Source organism: Equus quagga, chromosome 1, assembly GCF_021613505.1.
Source record: "Equus quagga isolate Etosha38 chromosome 1, UCLA_HA_Equagga_1.0, whole genome shotgun sequence".
Lineage (NCBI taxonomy): Eukaryota > Metazoa > Chordata > Mammalia > Perissodactyla > Equidae > Equus > Equus quagga.
In genome coordinates, this window is record NC_060267.1 from 99,914,639 (window position 1) to 99,921,037 (window position 6,399).

Here is a 6,399-nt window from a genome sequence, read left to right on the forward strand (position 1 = left end):
GTTACGGCCAACAAGTGGAAGTAACCCAAATGTTTAACAACTGATGAATGGATAAACAAGGTGTGGTATGCAGCTATACCACCTGGAATATTATTCCACGGGATAATTAAATGGAGTACATTAAATTTGGCACAATATAATCATAATAAAAAGGAATGAGGTACTGATGCGTGCTACATGGACGGACCTTGAAAACGCTGTGCTGAGTAGAAGCAGCTAGACACCGACGGCTGCATATCGTGTGATTCCATTTACATGAGACGTCTCGAAAGGCACACCTAGGGAGACAGAAAGTTCCTGGGATTGCCTGGGGTTGGGGGAGGATGGGAGGAGGACGGTGGTGGCTAAGAGGTGTGCGGCTTTTTTGGCGTAATGAAACTGTTCTCAAATTGTGGTGATGACGATACACTCTGTGAGTACACGGAAAACTGTTGAATTAGACACTTCAAAAGAGCGAATCGTATAGTATGTGGATCATATCTCAAGAAACATGAATGTTCACGGCATGATTCATAATAGCCAAAAGGTGGAAATGACCCAAATGTCATATACAGACGAACAAAATGTGGTCAATCCGTACAACAGATCATTATTAGCCACAAAAAGGAAGGAAATCCTGACACAGGCCAGGCATGGGCGACTCTGAGCACGTCATCATAGTGAGAGAAGCTGGACACGAAAGGGCGCATGCTGGGGATGTCCATTCGCACGAAATGTGCGGAGAGGTCGTCCCACGGGTACAGCCAGCAGGCTCGTGGTGGCTGGGCACTGGGCACCTAGGGGGGTGGGAGGACTGCTGCTGGATGTGGCGTTGCTTTCTGGGGACAGATGTTCTGAAGTTGGATTGCGGTGATGGGCGCACACTCGGAACGTGCTCAGACCCCTGGGCCGCGCTCTGCCAGTGGGGAGGCGTTATGGCATGTAAGTTAGATCTCAGTAAAACTGCTTTGGCAGCGGACAGGCGCTCCATGAGCATCCTCACTGCCCACGGCCCATCCTCAGGGACAACCCCTGCCCCGTTTGGTTCTGGGCCAGAGCCTGGCAGGTGGGAAGCCCACGCCCTTTCCCTGGAGGGTGAGGGGCAGAGTGCGGACCGGGGCTGCAGCAGCGGAGGGAGCGACACCAAGAAACACACACACATCCTCTTCCCAAGGGGAGAAACCAGGCCATTCTCCAACACCTCGGCCCTGAGAATCGTCTCTGGTGGGCCAGCGGTGGGGCTGCATGCGGGCCTCCGGCTTCTGTTCCTGGCTGCCCCCCGCGCATCCGGCTGGGCGGCTCGCGAAGCCTCAGTCTGCTCTTCTGTGCAGTGGGCAGAAAGAGGGCTCCTCCCAGCGCCGCCGGAGAGGCCAACAGGCTTCTGCAATGGGAATCACTGTGTTCTTGTTTTTAAATTACTGTATTATTGATCATGTTTATTAAGGAAATAGTTCAAACGTGAAAAATGCGGAGAGTACAACACGATGACCTCCCACGGGCAACACCTGGCCTCCGCAGCGCCAGAAGTGGATGGAAGCCTTCAGAGGCTGCCGCGGAGCCCCCAGACTATCGGTGCCGCCCATCTGCAGTCCCGGCCCTGCCCGCCCCGTCTTCACATGGACCAGAACAGTCTCTGCCGGGCCGATGGCTGTGGAAGTGGCCCTGCTCTAGGAGGCGGGGGACAGGCCCAACCTCATTTCCCGGTTTGGGGAGGTCAAAGCTCGGCTGCAGGACTTCTCACCTGCCCTCGTCTCTGCCCAGAGGGCTGGTGGGACCCAGTCGCTCTGCTCCGTGATTCTGAAAGTTTACAACTTTTTTTTCATTGTTACTTGTTTCTTGCACACAGTAACAGTAAAAATAAACGTATAGTTCTGTGTTTTGAAAAACACACACAGTTGTGTAACCCCCACCCCAGTCAAAATACAGAAGAGTTGCACGTGCCAGATCCCTATCCCCTTACAGCGGCCCTCACACCCCGCTCCCGCCAACCGCCCGTCTGTGTCCTGTCCCCATAGTTCTGCGTCATCTCGATATCACATAAATGGCAGCAGGCTGCGTGTAGCCTTTCAAGCAAGGCTCCTTTCCCAGGCAACATGCCTTTGGGACTCGCCCACGTCGCGAGCGCATCTCTTTGGGCTCCTTCTGTCACTGCATGGATGTGCCACTGTGTTTATCTCGTCACCAGCTGAGGGACGTTTGGCTTGTTTCCAGTTTTTGGTGATGATGAATAAAGCTGTGGCAAACATTCATTTATGGGTTTTTGTGTGAACCTAGGTTTTGATTTCTCCTGAGTAAACGCCTAGCTGTGGAATGTTCGGGCTGCATGATAAGCGTGTGTTTAACTGTACAAGTACCTGCAAACCGTCGTCCAGCGTGGCTGTACCAGTCCGCAGTCCCACTCGACTCGGCGTTTTTATTCTTTCTGTCAACGCATTCCTATCAGGCCCTGTGCCAGACCAGGGACCCGAGTGGCCAAGACAAGCAAGGTCCTGCTCTCCTGGGACTGCCAGGTCGATGGAGGAAGCAGAGAAGAAACAAGAAATCCCATGAGCACCAGAACCACATCGGGTGGGGATAAGGACTCTGAGGGCATAAAGCAAGGTGGCAAGAAGAGAGGGGTTGATCAGGGAGGGATTCTCTCAGGAGGCGAGTTTGAACTGAGACTAAGGATGAGGAGGAGCCAGCCAATCCAAGATCAGGGCAAGGGGTTCCAGGCAGAGGGCTGAGCAGGTGCAAAGGCCCTGAGGTAGGCATGTCACATTATGATGCTGTGGCTGTGATGAATTTATTGGTTACTTACTATGTGCCAGGAATGCGCTGAAAACAGTGACATCTTCCTAAGAAGAGGGATTACTGTCATCCCAAGTTTACCCTGAGAATTATGAGATCCAGAGAGGTGTCACCTGTCTCAGGGCACACAGCAATGAGGGGCAGAGCCAGGGTTTGAAGCCAGTGGGACTCACAGAAGTGTGCTTAACACCTGGGTCCCAACCTCAGCTGGTGTCCCTCCCTGTGGTCCTGCTGTGTGCCCCTGGGCAGGTCACTGGCCATCTCTGAGCCTCTGCCCTGCCGTCTTTACAACGGGGTCGGCTTGCCTGCCTTGCAGCCCGCTGTGGGAAACGTCTTGGTCCGGTGATGCCCGGCGGTGGGCAGCGGGCGCGCGGTGCCAGGGGCCGAACCGCCGGCCCGGGAGCGCGCTGCGCTGCCGCCGGCCGCCGACAGAGGGCAGGAGCGGCCCGTGCACTGCGCCGGCCCGCGCGCTCTCGGGGCGGGGCGTGTGTGCGGGCGCCCGCGGGGACACGGGCCCGCGAAGGACGCGCGCGTGGCTGCTTCGTGCGAGGGGCGGGATCTGGGCGACCCCGTTGAGCATTTCTTACCTTGATCGTTGTAGGCTGGAACAGTAAGTAACATTTTAGATACACTGGGTTAAATAAAATATAAAAATTAATTTCATTTTTCTTTTTACTTTGTAAAATGGAGCTCTATGAAATCTAGAACCACCTGCGTGGCTGACATCGTGGCTGGCCTTTCTGTCCAGGGCCGCGCCCCCTAGGCACGCATGTCTGTTGGCCCGTGAGCCCTCATTGCTCCTCCCCGTGGGGCGCCACTGTCATCGTCCCCATTTCTCAGACGCAGAAACAGAGGCGCTGAGACGGGACGCGACCCGCCCACGGCAAGTGGGCGGACACCCAGCAGTGCCACCCACAAGGGCCCCGCTGCCGCACGCCCAGGTACACGCGTGTATCCACATAACACAGGCAAGAGCCCAAATGTGTGTCATCTGTGCAAGGGCACACACGTAACAGATGGACAGGCCACTGCACAAACACACGCTACCAACACCCCAACTGATATGCGTGCAAATGTCACCTGCGAGCATCCAGTCTTGTGATGGGCTCTCGAGCACACACATCCACACTCGTGTGCATGGCCCCCTGCTCACGCCCGTAGACACACACCTGCAGGGGTGCTCGCCTTCGAGGCACGGAAGTGCAGCCCGAATCCCCTGGAGGCCCAAGGGCCATCTGGAGGACTTTTTGGGGTCCTGCTGCTGGCTGGCTGGCAGGCCCTGGCCGGGTCCAGCGGTCTCCCTGCACACCCAGGGCCTGGACCTGGGGGCCTGGCTGAGGCTCCATCTGAGTCCGACAGAGCCAGCCCCGAGCTGAGCTGGGCTGTCCACTGCTGGCTGCTGCCTCGCTGTGGGCCCTTCCTCCCGCTGCAGGGCATTTGCATACAGCTCCCCAGCCCGCAGATCGCATTACAGGCAGGCCCGATGATAATCTTTGTTGAAATAATATTTAACACATGCTGCACTTTTAATTAACTATCTGAATAATCTCAAATTAATACCAGAGCTTTAAAAATAAGTTTTCATTTTCGCATTTGGTAACATAATAGCGGCCCGGCTGGCCCGTTTCCCCCTCCTTTGATTTAATTAAAAGCCCTTTTGTGTGTCTCTTGTCACTTCAGAAATGGACAAAAGCACCCGGGTGGGCAGGCCGGAGGGAGCGCCTGGCTCGGGGTCCGGGCCCAGGCCAGGCTGGGGTGGTGGCCACATAGGGGCTCTGGGGTTAGGTCCTCGCTGGAACCCTGGGCTGGCAACCACAGCATGGCCCTCACACACATTTGCACAGGGACACTTGAACACAGAGACGCCCACAGGTCGCCTCTCGTCCACCAGGACGCACACACCAGAGGCAGGTGGTCCCCTGCCCCCCACCCCACATGCCTGTCCACAGGCTCGCTCGGCCAGGCCCTGCAGAGAGCCCAGCCACACGGACGCTCCCTGCGCCTGCAGGCACATGCGCATGCACACACTCGCACACGCAGGACAGCTTGGGGATTGACAACTGAAGCCAGCTTGGGCTTGGGGTCAACAATTTGCATTCTGAACCTAGATCTGAGCAGACCCCAGGGCGCCTGGTCCATGTCCCCATCCCCAGCTGACTCCTGAGTGTGAGTGCGCGCATATGTGTCTCTCGCTGTCTTCCTGTCTCTCTGTCTCTTGTGCCTCTATTCCAGGCTTGACACTTCTAGAAACAAGGCCGGGCAGGCAGCCTCCTGGGGCTGGTGTGCTGGTCCGGCTGGTCCTGCTCCCCCTGTGCCCGAGGGCCCAGCCCTCCCTCCTAGGTCTGCTCCTGGCTCCCGGGGAGCAGGCAGGGGCCGACGGCTTTCCCTGGGGTCCTTGCCTTGCCTCCCGCAAGTCCCTCTCCTCTGGACCAGAGACAGGCCCAGGGAGGTCTTCCTCAGGCAGGCGGCTCCAGAGAGCTCTGCAGGGCCTCAGTTTCCTCTGACAGGTCCAGGCTGGTGGGAACCTTCCTGCTCCATGGGCCTGAGGCACAGAGGGGTGCAGAGACCCCACTGGCCCCCCGAGCCTGGATTCTCGGCAGGGGGAAGCGGAGATCCATTTGGCTCTGAGGCCGAAGGTCAGAAATGGCTCGATGTGGAGAGCAGTGGCCAAGTAGAGGCCTGCGCGTCCCCCAGGGCCCCTCTGACTGCTGGGGCGGGAACTCCTGGCTCATGGGGGGCCCAGGACAAGCTCTGAGGCCGCCCCTCCAGGACCGGAAGCGGCTGCGCCTGCAGGCTCCTCCACACATCCAGCTTGCCCCTCTGGCCAGCCAGAACCGAGGACTTGAACACATGTGGCAGGAAGGCCCTGAGCCCTGTGGCCCGCAGTGGTGACCCAGACAGGGCGCCCGTCCTCATCAGCGCCCACTCCGTGGGAGATGCCCCATGAGGCGGGGCGGGGAGTCCGCATGCAGGCCCTGGCCGTGCCCAGCGGGACTTCCTCAGTAAGACGGTCAGAGGAGAGGCTCCTGGGGCTGCGGCCACTGAGGCAGGGTCCGGCCCCCCTCCAGCCCTGGTCCCGGGACGCAGAGCGTGAGCAGCAGGCCAGGTCCTGCGAGCTGACTGCCCTGGGGCGTGGCTCCCCCACCAACCAGTCCCTCCCGGCTCAGGCTGACCAGCCAGCCCTGGGCAGCCGGGAGCAGCGGCCTCCTGCCCTGAAGGCCACCTGGGGGGCAGGGAGGCGAGCCTGCCCCCACCCGCCCCAGCCTGGCCAGTGAGGACCGGCTGGGCCACTCAGGCACCTCACCCCCACTGTCACACACAAGCGCACAGTCACTCACAGCCACACTGTCACATACCCTCACACACACATGCACACACGTGGTCACACGGTCACCCACGACCTCACGCCAATGAGCACACAGGGTTCCAGAGGGCCAACTGGCCCTCACAGAGAGTGACAGTCACAGAGTGGCTCCAGGAGTCCCACCCACTTGCTCTTCCCCCGGGGCAGCCGGTCAAGGAGGGCTCGTGTGGGGCAGGAGCCGCTGTCGTCTTGAGCACCAGCTACGCCCTGGGGCTGTGCACAAGGTCCAGGACTCTCCAAGTCTTGAGGAGGGGCGGGGTCCTGGT